The sequence below is a fragment of the Monopterus albus genome, unplaced genomic scaffold, assembly GCF_001952655.1.
Source record: "Monopterus albus unplaced genomic scaffold, M_albus_1.0 scaffold69.1, whole genome shotgun sequence".
In the NCBI taxonomy this organism is placed as follows: Eukaryota; Metazoa; Chordata; class Actinopteri; order Synbranchiformes; family Synbranchidae; genus Monopterus; species Monopterus albus.
This window is the reverse complement of record NW_018127949.1, coordinates 2,723,623-2,748,892: the sequence shown is the minus strand read 5'-3', so window position 1 is coordinate 2,748,892 and position 25,270 is coordinate 2,723,623. Positions and strand designations below refer to the sequence as shown.

Genomic DNA, 25,270 nt, shown 5'->3' with positions numbered 1-25,270 from the left:
CCTCCCATATAGAACATTTTTCTTGTTGTACACCTCTGCAGGAGGCAGCAAGGATGTAGACACTGCTCCCATATCTGCTTCCTAACCACTGTCAATGTTTCTCTCATATACTTCACACATGCACTTTTATCAGTTTGGGTGCATCAAGTAAACAAACATGTATGCAGATGTTTTCTTCTCCTTTTCTTGATATCCAGGAGAGTGCTTCCTGCTTTTGTTATGTTGCTGAAATGATTTCAGCTGCTGCTGCAGCATCCCACTGTTTGGACTTGGCTGCTGAGGCTCATGTTCTGTGGTGATACCAGTTATTGAGCAGCCTAAGTTTCTTGTTTACTTTTTTGTCATGTAATCCAAGAGTGTGATTGGGTTTAATAGCTTCTGCCTGCAGCATCCTGAACTGACAGGCTTCTCAACTCAGCAGGGTTTAAAATGTTCAGATACAGCCTCGATGCAGGATGACAGATGATGTCAGCTTTATGCACCTGGTCTTTTGATTGCACTTTGCTCAAATCCCTGGGCCACCTTTCAGTCTGCATGGATCTCAAGCTTGTGTGATTAAACTCTGATTGAGCTCTGCTTATGCGGAGAAACATCAAGCTTCCAGTGGCTTCGTATTAGGGTGGTGTCAGACAGAGGATGAGGTTTTCTGTCCCATCCCCTCCCTCCCAGTCACCCTAGGTTGGGCTCCTGAATAACCACGGGGCAGACCCCACAAGGCTGACCTTCTTCTATTCACACTGAGGATGTTGAAACACTAGCCGTCAAACAAAAGACACATTGAAACAGAGAGCTGCAACCCAGCACGTGTGTCTGGGTGCTGAAGTAGACCATTTGTTAACTCTCAGCTTCCTACTGACCAATGGAACGTGTCAGCACAAATCGAGGCAGAATTAAACTGTAAAAGGACATTCAGCTGCTTCTGACACAGATTAGGGAACAAAACCTAAATGTAAAGCTTTAATTATTTTTAATAAAACCTCATATGACTTTAAACACTGAAAATTATAGTTTTCTCGCCTGGACTGCAACCAGCTCATGGTCTGCGTGTGGCACTGTGGATTGACAATGGCAACATGTTTTCAGCAGAGGGTGGGAGTTTTCACTCTTGCTTTTCTACCCGGCCAACGAGGTGAGAGTAAAGACAGAAACTGAAAATGGCTGTGCCACATGGGAAATTATTCAACTCTCAGATCAGAGAGGGCACACAAGAGGCCTCATTACCTCCAGCAGCACTGCTGGGCAGCCCCCAGTGTGTCTCCTGTAGCCCCACTCACCTAGTGAAATGCTGTCTTTATGATGCATCTGATGGTCCTTCTATCTGAAAATATTCCAGAGATGTGCAGGGTAATTTTATACCCATAAGGTGTAAAGATAAAGACTTCTTTGTCAGTCCAGTTTGCAGCCTGGCCCTCCTTTTATCCACAATATCTGCTTAAGTAGCTGGTAAACAGTGCTGTTAGATGGCATATAATGTCATAATGTTATTGATTCGGCTTGGGAATTCCACTTGCAGCGAGCAGCTCCTGTGTACCAAGAGCTCTCTTAAGGTCTCTACCAGGAAGAATGCAAGCGAGTCAGCGACCGACTGCTCTTCCTCCGTGGTCAGAGCCTGTGGGAGGTTTGTATGGGTTTCGCTCAAGGTCCTTTTTGTGTTGTCTTTGCTCCTGGGATGAATCATCCCACTGGTATGGCTGTTTTAAGTGAATAAGGAAAGTGCAGGGCAAGTGCTGCGCTGTCCATAGAGTAAGTATGGACAGCTTAATCAGTAGGCTTACTTTGGTGTCAAACCGCACTTAATGTCTAATAATCCTATTATTATGTTACTTGTGAGTAACTGCTACATTGTAAAGGGTTATGCTGATACTGAAATATCTCTGGCAGTGAGAGTGCTTAGGATAACTAGTGGTGGAAAGAAGCTAATACTAAAATTGACGACACTTCAGAACGAAATGTGCTTTTTAACTCAGCTACATTTTTATTGTGATAGTTACTAGTTACTCTTAAGTAAAATGCAAAACTGGTGATGATGTTATGAACTACTTTTCATTGTTGTAGTTTAAACTAGTGGTTTCCAACCTTTTTTTGGCTTGTGACCCCCTGTGAAAGAACCAGAAAATCAGTTGCAACAGCAGTGACATGCACTGACTTTATTGATGTTTGGTCATACCTCATTGGTTAAAAGAAAGACATTCCTGACCATTTTAAGATCTGACGAATTTTGCCTCATGAAAGTAAAACCAAAACTTTAAAAAGCAAGCACACATGATCAACAGGGTGCAGTCAGAGTTTAAAACTACAGTAAACCACATAAAGGTCTTGGCTTCACTCAAACTAACTAGAACATTAAAATTCTGCTTCTTCATACTGTAAGTGTATTTTGCTGCCAATATGTTTGTAATTTCACCTGTAATGTCCCATTTTGACACTATAGTATAGTTGAGTTTTGCTTAGGGATCCAATATTTCTTCCACCACTTAGAATAACAAAACAAGCATTTGCCCAACAGCATATCACCATATTCTTCTCACTTGTTTTCTTCAGAATTCCTCTGCATGTACTTGCTATTGATGCTTGTGACGCTTATCCTGGTGGCATGACGAAGTAACAGCTATCCACCGAGAGGTTTTACGATGGATAGAACGGTCAGACTGTACCTACCAGCCTGACTGTTGACTGTTAACACAAAGCTTCTATTTTCAAAACACAGTTCAGGGAAAGGGAATCTGTGTGTTAGTGGAGGAGGGAGATACAGAGTAGAGCAATGGGTTGGTGAGGTGCTGGGAGTGACGCCAGACCACACATCATTTAATCACATTAGAGTGTGCAGCCTTTTGTGCATATTTTCTGTTGCATTGGTGATATAGGAGTTGTTGTACAAAGTGTGCACAAGGAGAGGGCTTGACTGTTTGATGGAAAGAAGAAAAATCACTCTCAATCTGGGGTTTGAAATTTATCAAATTGCAGATTCATTTCCGCTTTGTGACCAAAATATGAAAATAAAACTTGGATTTCATTTGGTGCTGCAACTAGCACCGTGTTGAGAAATCTGAAGCAGCAACATGTGAGAGCACTTAAAAGTTGATCCTGTGGAAAAATGGCCATTGTGCATATTAGCACTGGATTTGAATGTGTCCTTTTGACTTAATCCCACTATTGACTCGTCTTCTAAGTACCAAGAGTGTTATTATTGCTCGTTTTAGGAAGCCCCTCTCTGCATAATCTCACTTAATCTAATCTATTCCCTTTATAATAGACTGCGAATGATGTGACTTTATAGAAAACACTTTAGTGTAGATCCATACCAAACAGACTGGTGTGCCGTTGCTTCTCCAACCCCTCTGGCAAAGCTCTTGTGAAAATGCAAGTGACCTCTGTGCCCCTTGTTAGTCTCAACAATAGGCCTGCCTCCTCTTACAGCTGCAGCCATGCTGGAGGGGAAGTTAGCCGGAACAGAAAACACACATCTCATGATTAATAGGTCTGAATACTGTATTTTTGGCTTGTTCCCATGCCTGTTTGGTGCACCAAGAACATTTCCTCTTTATTTGATATCTCAACTCTGTGTGGGTTTCAGGGCTGCAACTAATGATTATGTTCATTATTATTCAAAACACAAAAGAAACACAATCTTTACAAGCTGGAACAGCAAAAGCATTTCTACTAAAATGTGATTTAAAAAATTGACTATTGAAATAACTGCTACTCTTCTGCCACTGACTTATTGATTAATCAACTAATATCTAGCTCTAGCAGAATGTGTCGCAAATGCTCGAAGTAACTGACAGGTGTCTTGATGATACGGATGCCCATGGAAGTTAAATATCAAATTTCATTCTGTCAGTGCTGAAGCAATTAGACACTCAACAGGAAGTTAATTTATAATGGCTTTGAAAATTGAGTTAATTGGGAAGAAAAAATGTCAAACATTCTCTAGATTCGGCTTCATAAAATGAAGCTATTTTCTGCTTTTTCAGTATATTTTAGAATGAATGTTTTAGACTGCTGATTGACAAAAAAATGCATCAGCTTGAGTTCTTGGAAGTGGGTAACTACTGTATCAGCTTACTCTGTTAAGTTGTCAGTGCTCTTTTTGGGATGACATGGAAGCTAAAGATGAAATTAAAATGCAATTAAAATCTGCTGATAATTTGTTTCCATATTTGTTGTTATCAGCAGGGTTAAACAGGTGAGCGAGAATGCGACATGATAGCTGTGAAGAACTGAAAACTAGACCCAATTTGCGAGTCTTAACTGAGGATGGATATAATTGGAGCTTGTGAGGCCCCCAGCGGTCGCAGGCTTATGCATGTTGAATGTGACATGCTGTGAAAAACATACACAGTTGATGTTACGTTGCAGTTCTGCAGTGTTAAGTGTAAATGAAAGACTCTGAATCATGAATAACGTCAAGGTTTTCCAAAGGCTCAGCTTCTATAAATTAAACAAGGCCCACCCCAGGAACCCTGAAGGCTTGTCAAATCTTGAAGCATATGATGGTGCTTCACGGCAGACATATTTTCCTCTTAGATTTCAGCATAGACCAAGAAACAAGTAGCTTCTCTTCAAATTTGAAAATGCCTCAAGAGGTGTTATCTCACTATCAAATAGATGGGTGTTGGAAAGACTCCCGAGGGAGTTCTGCTGGAGCATCACATGTCTAGTGTGCGCTCCAGAGGTTTTTTTTTTTTTAAAGAGAGAGATCCACACCTCTGATGAGTAATGAAGGTGATTCTAAGGCAAGTAGTGGAATTACATTCAACAGAGCCCACGGGGGTCCATATCTCATTGTTCTCTGACAGGGCAAATTAACTGGGATTTACTAATACACGGAACAGCCTTCCCCCATCCTTTCTTGCTCTCAAAGAAAAGATCTTTGGGTAATCTCTTTCCCCAGCAACATCCCCCCGTTTTACTCTCTTCCTACCCACCCACTCCTCCCCAAACACAAATGTCAGATGCTTTCAGTGTTGCTATCAAGATGTAAAACAGATCAAATCCCCGACACGTTGCGCCATTTGTCATTCATCTGTTACCATGTGTCAACAATACAAGCGGCTTCTAGTTTAATATTGTTTTGCATTTCACCTGTTTTCCTTTGCGTAATCACTGTGGTGAAGCCTGAGATGATCCAAAGTAAAGAGGATGCTTTGCGTGTGCTTTGGTCATCTTTGTGACTGTGAGGATTTGCTGTTTTTTTTCTGTTTTATATCCTTGAACACTGAATAACTTTGGGTTTTGGACTGCAGCTAAAAGAATTTTAAAATAAAGCTAAAAACATGACATGTTTGATGTTGTCAACTTGGGCTTTGGGAATTCTGACCAGTTTTCACAATGTGCAAATTAGAAGACTCCAGACATCATGAAAGTCGTCATAATGGTAAACTTTGATTGGTTTGTGGAAATTCCTGTAATTATACCTGCTTGCTGGGAGTTTTGCATCAGTTTTTGTCACACTGTTCTGTATAAAAGGTACAGTGCCATCAAAGTCAATGCTGACCTTCCAAAATGGCGCCACAAGAGGTAGTATTTTTGCCAAGACTATTTCGTCCCACCTCCTATATAAACAGGATGAGGCCGAACAGGGGGTTGTGGGTGGAGGCGTGTGAAGTTTTGAAGTGTTGTTTTTGCTTCTTAATGGTATACTAATCGATGGATGGATGGATGGTTGTTTCTGTGGATTCAAATTTTAACATTGCTCACAAGAAACAGAATTTGTGACCATACTCGTAAATGTGTTGTACATTGTGCACAGCAACTTTGAGTCCAAATCATGTCGTAAATGTGCAGGACAAAAGCTGTTCATTTGCCATTGGTGATTTGACAGCAACAACATTACTGGTGTGCTTAGCATTGCCGACGTGTGTGTGTGTGTGTGTGTGTTATGTGCATGGATATAGGCTGTGTCACACTGGATGTCATGTTAAACATCATGCCTCTCATACTGAGATGCCGGTGTCTATGTATGTAAAAAGAGCAGTTTAGCGTTAAATCAAAAAAGCTGCCTTGATGAAGGGTCACCACAACAGAAATTTGCTGTGATATCTGTATAAAAAAGGCAATGATTCATTCAGAGAAGCTCCAGGTTCCTTTGTTTTTGTATTGCGTATAGCAGTATTGTCAGGGCTACAACAAATATAAACTGTTTTTGAATTTGCTTAATAATGTTATCTCTAAAATGTCAAAAATTAGTGAAAAATGGACCTGGGCAAAACTTTAGATCTCAAAGTAACATCTTCAAATAGCTTACTTTGCCCAACCAACAGTCCCAAACCCACAGATTTGTGATTAACAGTGATGTATTACAGAGAATGCAGCAAGTCCACCAACTGTTTAACTGACTATTTCTTTCACTGTTGGTTTAGTAAAGTAGAGCTCTAAAAGAATAACTCACTTAAGGTGATTCAGTCTCTTCTGAACTGATCTTTTTCTTCCGACCTAAAACAAAACCACCTTTACTGATGATGAAGTGCAGACATCAGAGACGCCACACCCACAGCCTGCGTGTCAGGTTACACTGTACCCTCATTCTAACACGGTGTCAGTGTGCGCTGGTTACCCAGGTGCAAGGCATGCATCACAGACCAGAGCTGATACACTGACATGACAGCTGTGGGCAGTGAAAGAGGACCATGAGAGAAGTCTAGCCACTGGACAGGGGGGATACATTTACCCTTGACAGTGGATTGATGCATCTTGGTTCAGAGATTGCACCCCATCTGTTCTGCTTCTTATATATACAGTGATAGCAGTATTTCTGTTCTCCAGTCTGGACAAACATGTAAAAATCTGCTTGAGGGATTTTGCCTTATTTGTATGTTTTCCATGCCATTGAATGATTAGGATAGGAGCATTGTTACGTCCATGATTTTATGGATAAAAAAAAAAAAACAAAAAACAAAACAGAACCTTGAACCTTGTTCTTGCCTAGTAATATTCAAACTCTTTCGACAGGGGAGTGTTGTTTGTAGTTGCAGTGTAACCTAGAAGTGCTGGTAGCCAAAGCAACTCGACATTTCATGGTGTAGATTTGCCACACAATAAACAAATAAAACACTGGGTTTAGGTGTAGCCAACAGTTAACTTGGCATCTCCAAAGCAACATAATACTTCTTGTTTACATCACTGAGAGCTTATGGGAACTCTAGTGCCAAAGCTTAAAGCATATGTTTCAAACGTGGAAATAGGAAACAGGAAAAAATGATAAGAATAACAAAGTACAATACAGTTGATATGCCATAATCCTTAGTAACCTAACCTATTATGAACATAACATGGCATGCTTAGGAAGGACATATAGGTACACTAGTAAATGTGTGACCTGAGATTACAGTACATGAAGTGTGTGTATCAACACCGCATGTAGGTGACCAAAACTATGGCCTGTAGTCACATGCGCTGCTGTTCCAGCTGTGACTTTAAATAACCGTTCTGTAAACAAGTCACGTCTGTTTTCCTTAAGTCCTTGTCCGGTGGATGGTGAGCCGTCCTGGCCTCAGTGGCTGCTTCGGGAGTCGAACAGTTACTGTCGCAGCAACAAGAGGTTTTTCATATGCTCATAATAATCACAGATATCATAACTGCTGCTGTTGATGAATGCTAATTAATCGGGCAGTGCTGTGTGGATGTAAATACACAAAGAGAGAGACATATGCATACACACTTCGCACTCCTATTTATAGGGGCAGATTGCATAAGCTCTGTTCTAACAACAGGGTGTTCTCAGTTTTTCAGTATCAAACAGAGAATAGCTCTAACTTATCAGAATATTTTCACACACACTGTATGTTGCACCCCTACTCCTTTTTGGCGAGTGGCGTGTGGCACAGTGGACCCCACAGTTTACAAAAATGTTGATGGCGGATGCTATTTTTGACCATCTGCTCTAAAAGGAGGGCATGTTTCAGTCACAGACGCTGTGGTGTGAGGCTGTCCCCGTGATGTGCCTGGCATGTGGAGGGAGAGGGTGGGGGGCAGGGGGCAGAGCGAGACGGTATACCCGAGGGCCCAGCATCCTCCATGTCGCCATGTACGTACACAGCGTGGCTGGTTTGACTAATGTGTGTTACATTAACTTGAAGGGGAGGGAGGGAGGAGCTGACCCTCTGCATCTTGGATGAAGAACAAGAGAGAAGATATCCTTGTGCTTGACTCTGGTGTAAACACCATCAGCGAAATGAAATAGTCTGAGGTCAGAAATGTCTCGAAAAAAGTGTCTGTCTCATTTCACCTCTCTGTCTTCTCTCTCTTCCTCCCTCTCCCTCTCTAGTTCTTCTTACGTGTGTGTGTGTGAGAGGCAGGAATGTGAAACCTAATCTCGGGGGTGGCGGGGGGCACGGTGTGTTTCTTTTGGAGAATTACCCCTTGTCCCCTTGTGTGTTGCCACTTCTCAGAGTTTACGACTCTTCTTGGGACTAGACTTGCTGCCACACAACTTTGTAAACAACCTTTTTTTAACTGCTTGTGCTTCCATCCCTAAGATTTTGTGCATCCAGTGTATTTGTTCTACAGGGTGTATGCACTGCAGATAATCTATTAAATCATTTTCTCTGTCATTAAAGTCTTTTAAAAAACTGCCAGTGCAGTAACATTATGTCAGCATATTTCTGATATGACGTGTTTCTTGGTTCTAGTGCAGCTTCATTCCGTCTTTTATTAGATTATAAACACTCATAATTTTTTTTTGTCATTTTCTAGAGGAAAAAGGCAGAAATACTGATTTAGTGGTAGATTTTTTTTCAAACTTAAAAGTTTGAAAAAAATCAATTATAGAAAAATTTGACTTGTTGAAACGTTTGCTGTCAACTTACTGTTTGTCGCCCAGCAACTAATGATTATTTTCTTGGTAAAGAAGTTAATCCTTTAGTTTATACAGTGTAAATAAATAACAAAACTATCCATCTTAGTTTTCCAGAATCCGAGGTGACGTCATAAGGCGAAATCTTGTTTAGTCTGATAAACAGTTCAAAGTCAAATGATGTTTAAGCTGCTGTCACGGAAGACTGAGAAGACTAAAACCACCACTTCTGAGAAGTTGAGAATGTCTAATTGATAATCAGAAAAGTTGCTGATTACTTTTTTGATGATCGGTTTTCTCCTATTTACAGTCATCCATTCTATTTCTGATCATTAGCTCAGTCTTTAGGAATCACCACACATATACACACACACACACACACACACACACAACCACCGTGCTTTGGTAAAACGGCACATGTTGCTTTTTGGTGGCACAGCTTTACACAAGGACCACCTTAACTCAGAAAACTGTATCTGCTATCAAGAGCTTGAGCACTGATCAATCCATGATAATTTGTAGGTTTGTTGTAGCATTTATTTATTTATAGTTGGCATTAGCTGATCTTGAGTAGAAAACTGAACTAGCAAATTACTGTAGGTCCTGCGTCCTCTTTGTGTGGCATCAGCAAATATTTCCTTTAGAGGAGGGAGCTTGTGTGCGCTGTAGTTATATTTATGTTGAGTCCCGTTTCAGTCTGTCACAGTAAATCTTTGACAGATTTGTCATATTGTAAAGAATTACATTTTATGATTCCAGGCTACATATTGTGGTGCATCATTAAATGGTGGTTGTGAACTCTAAGGGCTGGGGAAAGATTCCTTTTTATCCTTGTGATTGCTATATCTGCTTGTATTTGACAAGCCGGTTGTGATGATATTAGCCGTACAGTGTTTCCTGGATGTTTTCAATAAAATTTAATTGGGAGGAGAATGGGTAATGTCACCAGTATTTGCTTTGAAGAAAACCCCTTTCAAAAGTGCAGGCAGCCTTCCAAGAGTAGAAGAATGCCTGTGAAAGGCTCCATGTTTCACAAACCATCTTCCACTTTTTGTTTTTTCTTATTTGGTTGCGATCAAAGACAGCATTGAGGAGTGGTGAAAAGTTTGACTTTGTTTCTGGAAAGTGGCTTCTTTTGATCTAGTGCAGGAGAAGGGGGAAAAAAGCATATTTGATTAATCTCAATCAGCTGCTCAATGCTGAAGCATGGTAGATTTCTAGTGATTGATGAAAGAGTAATCGGTTTTGCATGCTTCTCATACACTTGCTGTCCAAACTCTGATAGGGACTGACATATTTGCTTGCTCGTAGCAGTGCAGAGCTGACACAATATTATTAATACATATCCTAATGTTTAGCTCAGTCTCTCTTCCATTAGTAAGTGGCATGAATCATTACTCCCAAATCACTAAAAAGATTAGTTCAGAATGAATGAACGTTTCATGCCATTCGCACTTCCGCTGCTGTCGGACAACAATACTATTGTTAGACTTCATTTTATTCTCCCCTCATGAATTTTTGGTAGTTAAATCAACTTACGGCGGCAAGTTGTCGTACATGTGTTCTGCCGCCTTGAGCACAAGGACTGGGTGCAAAGCCTCACATGTCTGAGCAGTTGCTTCATTTGTCTACAAAATCACCTGTTTGGAGAAGCCCTGAACATGGCATCCCTCAATTTGTATTCGAATCACATCTACCCAAATAAAGGCTCAAACATTTCCCTAATGTTCACTGCAGCGAAATCACATTTCATCATTATTGGTGCTACTTTCTATACCTGAAGACATCATTTCATCCTTAATCTTTTACAGATGCTCTAACTTACTATGTATTGTGGATTTTAGCATGCCAGGAGTTCTACAAGGAAAAGTATGAATTATTTGTGTCATTACTTTTGCTGCTGATAGGAGATGCTTTGCGTAATAAACAGCCTAGACAACAAGTAAAAAATTAATGAGCAATGTTTTTCAAAGATATAGTTTATGATGCATGTGGTATGATGTTTCCTGATGACTGAAAAAACACAGTATTCTCTTTGGAGTGATTGTCAACCATCAGTTTTCACAGTGTCATTGTTCAGCTACTGAGGATTTTGTTTTCATTAATCTCCACAATTTGTATTGTCATGTTAATTTACTTTACAAGAGTCTCTCTACAGTGTGAAATTTTAAGAACAATGAGGATGAAAGCCAAGAAGGCGAGGCTCATACCAGCAGAGTTGGATACTGGGGAAGTCTTCTACACTTTGCTGAACTCTCAAAGCTTCTTTTTTTTTTTTATATTTAGGTCCTGTCAGTTAAAATCAAAAAGTTTCTCGCTTTCTCTAAAGCTCAAAGGGGCAGGGGGACACGACTGCTTCACGGGTGAAAGCCCTTACACATGAATATTTAATGGTTGCATTTTAACCAGAGTCATAAAATCCAAGAGGATGTGGCTGAAAAAGAGAGCAGTGAGGAGTGTGCAAAAGTAGACTGCATTGTTTCTTTATAGTCTGAGCTGGATGCCTAAAAGTCATACAACTCTTTTCTGCCTGCACAGTGAATCAAATATGTGGATTGTGTCTGGCTAATTTATTGCCCAGGCCATGTTTAACGGCGTGTTGCAGCCTGTTTTTGCAGGGTAAGCAGCTTGTTCTACAGCAGCATGAAGAAACCTTGGACCTTAAGGGGCTAAATTGAAAATGTTTCATTTTGACACTTCCTTGGTACACTCAAGAAAATGGACTTGATACACTTAATCCATGTGGCCACTTGACCACATACAGAGGCACCATCTCTTCAGTATAAATCAATTTTAGCTTAACAAAGATTGAGGGAAAAAAAGAAGATATTTAATATGCACCCTCTTCTTCTCTTTCTTCTAGTGTTGTCATGCATTTTTAAAATTCTGTTCATCCCTCCACTGAATTAGCCTTGCAGCAGACAGACACTGAGCTGATTGTTAAGTCTGATAAAGCTCTGTATTTGTGTGTAGCAGGGTTATTTTTCATGTATTTAATCTTTACTTCACTGAGCTAATCATTTGTCATCCAATATTGAATCAAGTTAAATGCACTCATAAATTGCAATCACTTAACTCAGCCCAACTATTACATTTAATATTGCTTTGTGGAAAAGGTCAGCCGGCAGTGGATCAGGTCTCAGCAGCACAGATAATTCAGCTGCCTTTTATGAGTCTTTTTAAGCTGTGGAAAAATCAGCAACCTGGGAAACTGACTATACTGTACTTAATAACAGCAACACAGGATACGCTGCGGCTACTGTTTATGCTTTCTAACTATATCTTAATGCAGTGTTTACAGTGTGTTTGGTTGGCAGGTTGCAGATAAACCACAGTGGATGCCCTTAAGGGAAACACAATAAAATGCTCCCCCCCCACTGAAAGGTCCAAAGTACATTTGTCCACTCTGCACAGCAACAAAGAAACATTTGTGCAAATGGAGCCATCAGCAGCACTGGCAAGCCTGGCAAACCAGCTTATCAGGAGGGAGGGTGCTCAGGGCAGCGGGCAAGGTTCTGTGTCTGCACAGGGGGGACCTTCAGGTACCAGATTGAGCTGTAGGTCTTCTGCATTTTGGAGAACAAAAATACACAACACTGTAGTTACATGTTTAAAACACAAGAAAATTGACTTGAAGCATAAAGAAATAAGGGAGCACTGTATAGCAGAAGTGTGAGTAAGTCACACATGTGCAGGTCACAAGTACAAAAGTAGGTCCCAAGTTACTGTGGTGAGAATCAAGCAAGTTAAGTCAAGTCCCAGCTATAAGTCAAGCAACTCGTACTGTAAGTCAAGTCATACAAAATTCTGATTATCTCATAATGTTACGAGAATTATCGCATATTCAAGTGAAATGTTTACAAACTCCCCCCGATTATTAATTGCACATTTGTAGGCTATAAACTAACCATTACTTATTAAAGAAAAAAGGCATGCCTTTCATGGTTATCAGAGACTTTTCTCAGTGTGTAATTGATCAGAAGCAGTCTAACAGCTGAAACCTAATGTTAGCTTGCTAGCTAATGTTTGACTAGCCAATAAATTAGCTTATGTTAGCTGAAAAGACACTTTCAGTTACTTATTTTTGTTATTTTAGTAGTGATGGATGACTTTGGATGTTGTTGTGGTCGTGTCACTGATTTTTGTGCTGCAGACACTGCAAACAGCAACAACATAATCCTTGAATCCAAATTGTTTTCTTTTTGGACTAGATCCCTACATAAGCTGTATCCTGTGACCTTCGTTGCCCTCTACCGGGCTGCTGTGCTCTGATAGCGTGTCAGGTTTGCGCGCATTGCACTAGAAATGACCAAATTGTCTTTAAAAAACAAAAACTAACTTCTTAATATATAAAAACAATGCAAATATTTAATTTAAGAAATGAAGTATTTTCAAGTAATTCATCTTAAGTCTAAGTCATGTCTCAAGTCATAAATCCCAAGTCAAGTTGAGTCTAACCAGTGTTAGACAAGCAAGTCTCAAGTCCTCAGATTTGTGACTTAAGTCTGAAAAACACGGATGAACCACTTCTCTGTTAGAGTGCATGTGACTTTATGTGGTACTCAGTGGCACAAAACCTCTCAGTTCACTTAGAAACTGTGTGGTTGTTGAGGCTGCAGAGACACAGCTGGGTGTTGCTCTATACACGACCCCTTTGTGTTCACCAGAATAGTTTTCACTAAATTAGATTACGACAACACAATATGTTCATATCACCATGATACGGTTCCTTTGAATGCTAGTAGGGCTGCAGCTGGTGATTTATTTTTTATTTTTTTGTATCATTGATTAATATGCTGATTGTTTGATCCGTCATTTCTGTGAGCAAGGATAAATCTGCACATTTGAGATAATTGAGAGGCATAATGTATGGCCTGTTTAAAAAAGCATAGTAATAACTGATTAAATGACTAAATGTTCAGCTGCTTATACTAGTAAGTGATAATACTTTTGTGAAAGACATGTAAAGGAGGAGGTTGGGGTGATGGATCAGCAGAGTAGTAATAGTTTCAGTGGAGTATTTCTTTTTCCCTCACTTGGACTATGGCAGATGTTAATTGCCTCTAATTGGACAGGTCTGGTAGATAAGCACAGCATCGACTATCACTATTACTTTGCATACCACAGTAAAACATTGTCTTTTTGAGCAAAAACTGCTAATGCAAAGCCAAATGAATCTTTGCTTATCTCTCACACAGAAGTGACGATGATTTTAAGCAGCACAGTTTGTTGGTGACAGATATTGTATTCTTTTTCTGTGCTGTTTGAGGTGTTGGAGGAATGTGTTATATGCTTAGAGAGTTTACTCGCAAGATAGTCTGTAGTGCTTTCACTACATTTCCTTTGGGACACAACACTTGGAAAAAAGGAAGTCTCAAGGTACCTGTGCTAGACTTTAGATATGACTCTGGGTTGGTAAATATTTTGAGAGCAAACAGTTTGATACCAGCAGGGACTATAGTTGAGGGAAACGTGTTTTTCTAAGAATGTAAATGTCAGCGAATTGCAAGGCATAATAGTACAATTTTTATTTTAATGCCAGTTTGCAATAAAAAAAACACACAAACAAAAAACGGCAGTTTAGCTGCTGAAATCCCACAGAGAAAATCAAAATTTTTTTCCCAAGTCCAGTCTTTTTCGATGTAAACCTCATTCTCTTTGTTCAAAAGTCATCCAATTCATCAGGAAGGATTGTTGCCGCCCAGAAACAACCAACATATTTGTTCTGCTGCTTCACCTTGTTGTCTTTGTAGAGAGAAGGTGCCAGAGTTGGATGTTAAACATGTCAAGTGCTATCTGCCTCATTGACTTGGCCACTGAATATTCATGGACCTTGATACGGGTGTCAACCTTCAGCCATGCAGAGAACCAGAGGCAGCCTCTAGTTTTTGTACCAGCTTCATCTTTTGACATGTGATTCTTTACGTCCTTGCGTCTTCTCTTTCATGTCACATTTACGTTTGCTTTCTAATAAGGTAGCACTTTCGCCTGAAGCCGACGAGCATTTCCTGTTCCAATTTGTGTGGTGAGCTGTGTTGCTTCTTGCTCTGAGGCTCTCTGGGACGAGCCAGTGAAGGCCCCCCTGTGAGGAACAGGAGGAGGGAGGTGGGAGGAGTGCGGGTATAACCCCGTGTTCTGCAGTCATGCCCATTTACTCCTCTTGACACCTCTAGGGACGTAGTCTGACCTCTGCAAGGATCTCGTTCTCTTTACTCTCACTCATGCATTTCCTCTCTGTTCCAAGAAAACCACACCAAATTCCTTGTGTATTACAAGAGCTTTTGGGAGGCCCCCGTCACTGCTTGGCCTCATCTAGACCGTTGTTTGGCAGCACTGCTGAGCTGCAATTGTGGGGTCAGACTTACTTAGCTTGGCAGCGGAGATTGCAGTGGCTGTCTCATTAAATATATTTCCTGTGTTAACATGAAAAGCTTGTGCTTGTTGAAAAGCACCCTCTACAGGCTGTAGTTTTTCAGAGCTTGCCACTGTCAACATGGTCGGTGCTCTAAATTAATCATTTGCAGGATGTTGCAATGAGATGAGGTTTGGGCAGTAGTGGAAGAAGAATTCAGGTCTTTACTTTAGCAAAAAAAGGCAAGAACAGTGTAGAACCAGACCAAGAACCTTCTTGCTGTGAGGAGACGGTGCTAACCACTGCACCCCATGCTGCCCATATTATCTTCAATAAAATTCTTTTACTTGTTATGGAGTATTTTATTGTGTGGTTTTATGGCTACTTTTACTGAATTAAGAGATTTGAAAACTTCTTCCATTACTGTGTAAGCTTGTGTTAACTGTTTGACCACTTTGCGCCAGCACTGCAAGCTAAAAACATGTTAGCAAGTTGTTGTGGCAACTATGTAAAATACTAATCTGAAAAGTGTCTGGAGACTGTAGCTTTCACTGGTTCATTAGCAGGGACGTGCCCTCAGCCAGTACGAATGGAAGTATAAAGAGGAATGAATGAACTATAAGGATATTAAATTATTGTGTATACCTGGTTGCTTGACAGCTTTGGAGAAAGTTAAGGAGGTACACACCACTCTTGGGCACTGGCAGACCCCAGCAGGGATAGAAGAAACGAGGGAAAAAAGATGAGAATAAAAAAGGGGGACGGGTGGGTAATGAAAAATGGAAGCGGAAGTATTGAGGTTTGAGTCAGTTAAATATTGTAAAAGGGAAGAGGCGTAGTTTGGGTCAGATCCTGCTCCTGTACTTCAGATAATTACATTTTTTCCATTTAAAAAACTATAGTTCACTCTGAAATGTAGGGGAGGAAGAGAATAAAGTGGCATGAAATATTCAAGTAAAGTACAAGTACCCTTAAATTGTACTCAAGTACAGTACTTGAAAAAATATCTTAAGTTACTTTCCAGCACTAGATTTGTAAGAGGAGGAGCAGAGAGAGCCTGTGTGCAGGCTTAATGCCCCGATATATGAGACTGGCTGCATCAGAGGGAATTTCATCTCCTGTCATCTTCTTGTTGATTATTATTGATTGGTTGGGCTGAATTGGCCACTTGAATGGAAGTTGCATCAAATAAAATCTCATTCTGGTTTCCCAAATCCATTGTGAGGGCTGGAAAGTGACTGACTGGATTGGTGACTTTCTGCAAACTGAAACATTTCCTACAGGGGTCAGAAAAAGCCTTTTCTAGCCTCAGTGTTTTACCTCTTAATGTGACTGGGAGAAAGTTGACCTACTGAGTAATTGTGACAAACATAGTTGTGGGGGAACTGGGTGTTTCCCTGCCCCCTTTTCACTGGGGCGGTTTAAAAAAAAAATCTCACTGCACCTGTGGTTTGTATAGACATGAATTTTTTCCCAGACAAAACATGGAATTCACTGCAGCTTGGAAGGATCCCCCTGTGGTGCATGGATGACACGGTCTGCTGTGCTGCTCCTGCCGACACTGCTGCTTGGCTTTCGATGGGGGCAGCTTGAGTGTAATGATGAAATGGAAAAGTTCCAGTGCAGTGAAGGCTTGCACACAGAAGGTAATTGGAGATTGCCACCAAAGAACTCCACACGATATGCTTTCACTTCCACTCCGCAGAGAGACAGACCACAAAGTTTGATTATGTTTGCTGTTAACCAAATGCCTGCTGTAGTTGAGGGAAATGGGATCTTGCTCAGAGAGGGTGCAAGGCAGGAGGGTGAGAAAGCAGCAGCCTGAGCAGAATGCATACATTTAAATTTTTTTAAATTTATTTTTACTATAAAAGTAGCAACAACATTAATATTTTGGTCAGATTCAACTCAGGTTTTCCCTGTTGATGCATTTCCAAAACACAAGGATGTGCACAGGAGTCAGCACAAATAGGTTCTGGCATCCTATTCTTAATTTATGAGAGCAGAGTGTCGAGTATTAGATGATTGACAGGTTAAAGCTTGCTTGGGAGCCTCACGTTAGTGTAGCATGCTGAACATTTTTAGAGCAGGTGTTTGAGGCTCATGTTAGCCTTATTTAATTAAGGAAAGACTTTAGATTGGTGGTTTTTTTTGTTTCTTTAGTGGCTTCAAATCTGATTTGATACTGGAGGATCGGAGCATGTTCGGTGGAAAGCAGATGAATGATTGATAAGAGAAGCAAAGCTGCTTCAAGCCCTGGTGCAAGGACATCAATAATAAAGGACACTTTGAGGGCCTCAGTGGCATATGGAGGACAAGGGATTTCATTTTTTTTTTAAACTTAGTTGTACCTTTTCTTATTGTATGTTTTATATTCCTTTGTATTTTTAGTAATTATTTTATTAATAATATCAAGTGCCGTCCCTGGTAGGCTAGTGGTTAAGGTGCAGCGCTCTCACCGCGGCGTCCCGGGTTCAAATCAGGGTTGAGTCAGGAAGGGCATCCAGCATAAAACACGTGCCAAATGTCAACATGCGAGTCGTCAGTGTGGCGACTCCTAAACGGGAAAAGCGGAAAGTGACTTTACCTATTTTATTAATAATATCATAATAAAATAATATTTATTTGGAAATGCATGCAGATTGCTGGGTAGCTTGTGAATTTCCCACCAGGGATCAATAAAGTCACAGAAGGTAATTGTGATTATAATGTATTTTGTTTTATTTATCTCATTCTGAAAGGTAACTAGTTATCAAATAAATATAGTAGAGTAAAAAGTGCAATGTTTTCCTCTAAAATGTAGTGAAATTGAAGTATGAAGTAGCAGATGAACACACACAGTAGAGATACCTCAAAATTGTGCTTAAGTACATTGCTTAAGTAAATGTACTTGGTTACTTTATAAATGACATGTCCAGCCCAATGTAAAATGGTTAGTAGCTGTTTTTACACTTTTCCTTTGTTTGACTTACTTACATTAAAGGTTATGTGAGCTTTAGAGATGCTGATAGGTGGACTTGAATACCTTGAACATAGGGAAAGCAAACTACTGGCACAACATCACACACTTCCAAGGTGCAAAGATGAGAAAAAATAAAGTGAAAAGGTCAAAACTCCAGCAACACTTGCAGTATATAGTACAACTTTTTTGCAAGACCAACACACTTTGGCTTGTGGCCTTCATCAAGGTTTGTTCAACAGATCCTGATGAAGGCCACCTTTTCAATACCTTGGGCCTAGCCAGTCTAGCTGTTACCCCCCTTTCCAGTCTTGATGGTAAGCTTAACTAACTGGTTACTGGCTGTTGCTTCATTTGTGTCAGTCTTCTCATGTAACATTCACCAGAAATCTGGTTAGGAAATTATCCTTTTGTTTTTTTCTCATTTTGAGTTTTCCCCTTTAATTAATGAGTTGATAAAATTAGTAATGAAATAACACTCATAATTTGAGTTTCAAAGCTCGGTATTACATCATATTTAAGATTGATTTAGCTAATGTCCAATTGTTCAGCAGTAATTGGCTCCTTTCATTCCACAAGGTTGTGCTCATGGCAGTGCTCAAAGTTTTACTGTTCACGTTTGAGTTATGAGTGCCAGAGATGCCAAAACACATAAAAGATGTTGGAAGAGGAAAAGGGAAGATAGGGAGATGTGGTTTGGCAGTGTTGTTGCTTTGTGAAGTTGCCTGTCCTGTCTGCAGTGTAGATCCTGCTGTTCTATGCGTCTGTCAGGTTGTATGTCATCCTGCCATTGTTCAGGCCAGAAATCAGCACAGGCTCTCATTGTTCTGCACTCAGATCTGCAGCTACAGCTTGTTCTGCCCTGTATCCTTGCACTTTGTCATGTTTGTAAAATAGAGTGTCATCTTTAAGCAGTGATAAGAGGTCACCACTGGTCCTGCTACCTCTGCTGTCACTTCAATGGTTCAGAAGTTACAGCAACAATGAATCCTTCAAAGTTGCTGTAATTAGATAAAACATTCATCACATTTGGGCTTTTACTCTTGACAGTAAAGGAAGCCATGCCTCAAAGTGGATCAAAGTAATTCCTCCCTCCCCCTTGTCTAAATGGAGCACCATGTTGATATTGTCGCAGTCACAGACTCAGTTATTTGTGGAGGAGTGGAGTGGTTGAGGAGGATTCTGGCTCGTGGGAAAGCATTCTGTCTGAGAAGACGTCCTGACATTTGTCTTCTAAACAATATTTGTCTGGCTTTGTTAAAGGGCAATGAGGATCTTGGTCTGTTAGTGGGTTTTCTGTTGTATGGAGGTGTTGAAGCAGACTGACTTCTCTTGTGTCAGCTGATTATATGTGCTTCTTTCATGTGGTTTTACTTTGTGAGGCACCTAACTAAACACTTCGACTTTGCCGCTCCATCTCTTCAGCCGGGCCTGCCTCTCCATGTCTCATTCAGTAGCAAACAATATGGCTCCAGGACAGGCTACAGCAAGTAACCTTTAGTTCAGAGGGAAAATCATTTTTCTCAGTAAGACATTCAGCCTTATGCCACATACCCTTCTTGTTCTTTGGCAATATTTCTCTCTACTGTGCTGTAGTCATGAAGTGCTCTCACACTGAGCAAAATAAATAATGTTTGCATTAAATCCTACTGAGCTGGGATTGTTGCTATTAACTCCACAAGAAGAAGGGTTTTTTTTTCCATTATAGGAACTTACTGAAACGTGTCGTGCTGAGTAACACTCGTCACGGGTTCTGCGTTTGTTTCCACTGCATTCGGCCAACTTTGGAGGTGCATTCTGGGAGCAAAATTTCAGCACCTCTCAGGTGGTCATACTAAAATTGAGTACCAGGAACGCGAGGGAGAAGGGGGCACATGTGCACAGAGCAGTCGCTAGTGGTTGGTTAAATGTCCGCAACTTCACACCTCAAACATTAGCATTGCAAGCAACTGTGTGTAAACACACAGCTGGCTGTGTGTGTGAGGGGAGCAGCCCCTCCCTCCTCTAAACAGAGACCAACAGAGAGAAAATACAGTGGAAAAACAAAGCAGGACGGTCCGCGTCAACCCCGGAGGCTATGCTTGGTGATGGTTACGGGAAGTATGGGGTATACCACTCGTTAGGTTCCGATAGTAGAGATCTAGCAGAAGAGCGTGGTGTAATACATACTGTGATAGTTGTTTGACAGCTCACTGGACATATAATAGTGATGCAGGAGAAGTTAGTTTGCTGGCCATTGGAGCACTTCCGAGGCTTGGATAGGCATGAAACTTTCCTGGTTGAATCATCATTACAAAAGATGAGTAGCTCCTAAGAAAACATCTTGCTCTTTGAAGAAGAAGTCAAAGGTATAAGCCTGTTCCCTGAAGAATTAGCGAGAGAAGTCATCTGTGCATTGTAATACCCCAGTTCTTTTATTGGACAGATCTGAATAAGAAAGTAGTCAGTCTTTCTTCATTTTAGTGCTGATCTATTTAAACCACAAGCAAAATTACAAAACACAACCCGGGTGGCTCCTTCCTCCAGACATCCACAGGCAGGCTGCTGGAAAAGAAAGAGCTCCCGGAAACACAGAGCCTAATACATTTCTAAGTTTTTGGGCTAACCCCTTACACAAAAAGATTACAAAACATCACGAGATGGAGACAGTCCGATGTCTCCTTCTCTTATCTTATGCTCCACATGCTTCGAGCACTAGTCATAACTAAAATGAAGAATTTCGACGTGTGTGTGTGTGTGTGTTGTCACGTGGTGCATAACTAAAACATTCATTCAGACATAATTCTAACACAGGATAAATACAAGAAAACAATTGGTGTCAAGGTAACTGTAGCTCACATTTCAGAATCTTCTAACCTTGAAACAGAGCAGACTAGAGCAGACTTTGAATCTTACTAAACTGCATTACTAACACATTAATATCTAATAATTATCTGACTGTCATGATTCGGTTCCGCTGCTTCCTGTCATGCTTTTATTTTGATGTTAATTCCTGTTTTGCTTCATCACAGTTTCGGTCTTTTTACTTTAATTATCACGCACATTAGTTTCACCTGCTCCTTATTGTTTGCACCTGTTTTTCACCTCTATTTAGGCAGCGTCCTCCAACCAGGATGCTGCTAGATTGTTCTAGACTCCAGCTCTGACTCTCCAGCATTTTTTGGTTTTGGTATTTTGTGTTTTGACCCGGATCGTATACTTTGATAATTCTGTTCTGCCTTGCCCTCTTGTTTCGGACTGCTGCCCTGTGTATGAATTATCGGACTTCACCTTTGGACTATGAACTTTGGATTCCCTTGGATGTATGTGTTTGCTGGCTCTGACCACGGACTGTATTATCAACCCGTAAGTGCGTTGTGTGTTACAATAAAGAGACGGTTTTGTTTCCCACATCCTCGTCTCACCATTTAATAGAGTTCACCTCACGACATCTCGGCGGACTCGCGCGCCGTTCCTGACATTGACTGATTTACTATATCTAACAGTATCACAAGGAACATTTGGCAACATGTAATTACAGATTTTATGGTTCTGTTTCATACATAGCTATAGTTAAACTCCAAGATTTTTCTTTGTGAAATTAAATCTGCATTCCTTATTTCTGTCCACTTGGGGGCAGTGTAACAACTAGATGAAGTTGTTATAGCTAATATGTTTGCAAAAGGCTGCCTGTTTACATCCATCAGACACAGAGCAGCTTTGTTATTTATTTGTGCTTCTGACAATCAACAAATCTAATACTTGCTCTCCTTTTTGGCTCTGTGTTGGTCTCCACCCACTCCTGAGGAGGTATGTGTCTTTTTAACTGTTTCATGGTCCATATTAATATGTACTATGTATTGCACAGTGCTGATGTCTTTATTTTGGGTCTTTATAGCCTCATAATTCAAGCTAAAATCCAAGCAGCAGTTTGTGTGTGACCATGGTCTGATTGAATTCTTAAGTGGTCTTTGATTAATGCTGATTGTGTAAGAATGTATGGCTCTGGTGTCTGTGATGACCTGCTGGGTTCACATATTTTGCTCCAATAAGCTGCCAGACTTTTCTCAACAAGCATTTCTTTTGCTATGACACAAGAAGAGACCGCAGATGAAAATCACGTGTCTGCGGTGCACCCCGGAAAGCTGAGCCCATCTCCTCTCAAGGCGAGTTGTCACTGTGGCTATTAAGACTAATAGCAGCAGCCTGTGATAAGCACAGTTAGTTGAATTCATGACCCGAGCAGCCAGAGCTGCAAGAGCATTTCCACTTGTGTGTTTTTCTGCTGATGTGTTTAATTTTTATCCTGTCCGGTCTCTGTGACATGAGGGAAACCAGACAGTGCCAGAAAGAGAGAGTAAAATAGAAAGGGACTTATGGAGTCTTATTTGAAATATTGATTGATACTATCCAGGATGAAAGCACTGCAACAGAGGTACATTATGTTCTCTCATATGACACAAATAAATTCATCTCTGTATCATTGATTGCATAAGATTGAACTCCATCCCTTCATGAAACAGTTGCTGTTATTTAAGGCAGATGACATGAAAATTTGTTACATTTCCATGTATCATATTGCAAGAAAGAGTCAAACTGAGTTGTACATAGACCTTCTTAAAAGAACAGTTAATGCAAAAGAACAGTTAATGCAAATTACAAAATGAACGAGAAAACAGTGTGCAAACCTCAGCCAAGGCAACTCACATTCCCCATAATGCCATTACACCTAAAAGCAATATTCCCATGATATTTTGCCCTTCATAATATGATAGCTTGACTATGAAAGCTTACTAAAGGTAATTGGAATGATGCTGAAATGATTATTTGCTTGAAAGTTGTTAAAGAAAAAAGGAAAAACAATGGACTCAGGGGTTTGCGCACTTTCACCATAAGGGGGCTCACATACAGTCAGGAGCCTTTCCAGCACTCACAGTGGCAAATAATATTTAAAAAAAATGCCTGTATGCGGCTGGTGATCCAAATCAACACCAAAATCTAATCAAGGGATACTCTACCTCCAAATATTTTCATCAGAATCCATTCATTACTTGTTGAGTTGTGCTGTTAACAATCTACCTCGAGTGGTACTCATGCAGTTTCCTTTTTAATGACACTTTTGTCACAACCTCATAACAATGGACAGGAACTGAAGTTAATTTCTGATCTTCATATTGAAATAGGCATTATTGGAGCTGTTGCATTTCTTCAGCTTATCCCCAAAGAAAGTTTCTTGGGTTTGTTGAGAGCCTCCTGCGATGGAACTTACTGTGTAAGGCATCATGAATGACTAAATGAGGTGTTCCTGTAAGCCATTCCTTTACCTTTCCTTATCCCACATTTCCTGTCAAACCATACCTCTCAATAAAAACCAGCCAGATATTGTCGACCATCAGATGCTTGTGTCCCTCCTCCCCCTACTTCCTCTACCACCACATGGCAGAGGAGGTAGCCTATTAGCCGATTTCCTGGAGATCACTGGAGGATGTCGTGGGAGCACTTGTGCTCCTCTTTCTCCCTCTCATTCACTCTGTGTAGAGTTGCCCGCTTAATGCATTGTAATGGCTGACCATTATTTACGCAGGGGATAAACAAAGAGAAGCGAGTTGATAGAGTAATCCACTCTCGCAGTCATTAGGCATTGAGATAGAGGAGCTGGTGGGAGCAGCCTCCTCCTTATGCCTCTCGAGTTGAGCAGCTAATGGAAATGGGACTCATTAAGACACCTTATACTCCAGTGCACCCAAGATCATGAGCAATTGCTAATTGATTGTCGTTAGCACACTTGCAATGAGACGCTCTGCCTGTTTTCTCATTTGTTATGAACGACTTTGTTTTCTTCCACCATCTCCTTCATTTTATTATTGATGCTGCTGTTTTTCTTTCCCTTTTCTGTTTTGCCTCAAGAGTCTTCTACAACCGAGTCATCTTAACGCTGTTTTATCTGGTTAGCTGCAACAATCACAGTCTTGAGGAATCCCACAGGGACAATTCTGTGTAAAATAGTACAAGTATCTTCTATAATTGCAAGGTAGCAAAAAAAACAAAAAAATCTCAGTCCTAGACTCACTAGTGACTGTATGTGCATGAAACACAAGTAACAAAGGCTAGTGTAAAAGGGCGGATGTAAAAAAAAAACAAAAAATGCTTCAGCCAGCATGGTCATGGTTGAATAGCAGGGAGAGGCAGGTCTTCCCATGATGTTTCGCTTATTGGCTGTGGAAATTCCTTCCTCTTTTCCTCTGTAACCAGCAGATTGTGTTCATCTCAGCCTTTAATCATTTTCCCTCCCAATAGTAATGTGCTCCATTTCCCCACCCTGAATTCCTCTGTGTATATATCTGCACCCCCTGCCACCACTGCCCCCCTTCTTCCCTCTCATTGCTTTTTCTTCTTCCTTATTATGAGAAGGAGGAAGAAAAGATAAGGGAGAGAAATGAAGAAAGGGGCTGAAAATGCAAATACAGGTCTATGGTTTTTTCTTGTGACAGATCGGGCCTCATTACACCTACCTCTCCTTTGCAGTTGGATGGAAGATCTCCCCTTGCCCTGTCTTGCTTGTCTTCATTACATTATGAAGAAGTCTCACCTCTAGTAAACACCCTCCTCTGCTCCTGGGCTGGTGAAACGGTGAGAACAGCCAGGTGACCAGAGAGGAATCTCTGGCTGCAGGGCATGCGACTTGCTTTGCAGATGAATCAGGGACGAGTAAGGGAAGTAGAGAGGCTCCATTTTTATGTCGGTGGTCAGATAGTGCAGCATTTCTTTGCTTTTGAGCTCTACCAGCTGTCTATACATCTATCCCCTTTGTGTGAGTTGCTACTACCTTCTCTCTCTGATAGGAAAAGACTGGAAACAAAGGAAGAAAAACACAAGACACCCTCTTGGGCTACTCTTGCTTTTGAAACAAGATATGCTAGGATAGGAGAAGGAGAAATAATACTGAAGCATTAAATGTATCAATTCAAAACTCATTGTACTGACACTCTTAAAGGGGAAAGCAACATAGGGATTTAAAGTCAAATTCTGGTTTCATACAACTTGGGTCTTATTTTCATGGTTTTGGCTACACTTTCTATGAGTAATAATAACAGTACTAATACTATCAAACTAGATAGCTAGCTTGGAGAGGTTTTTTTCCACCCTTAAGTGTTTTTACTGAATTAAATAATATTCATTCATTCAT

The 25,270-nt window shown here is 40.6% G+C and overlaps 1 protein-coding gene across 1 annotated transcript in view; it reads left to right on the top strand.

Annotated features, from left to right (window-relative positions):
* LOC109962884 (zinc finger MIZ domain-containing protein 1-like) overlaps nt 1-25,270 on the top strand; it is a 109,629-nt gene that overhangs the window by 1,097 nt on the left and 83,262 nt on the right.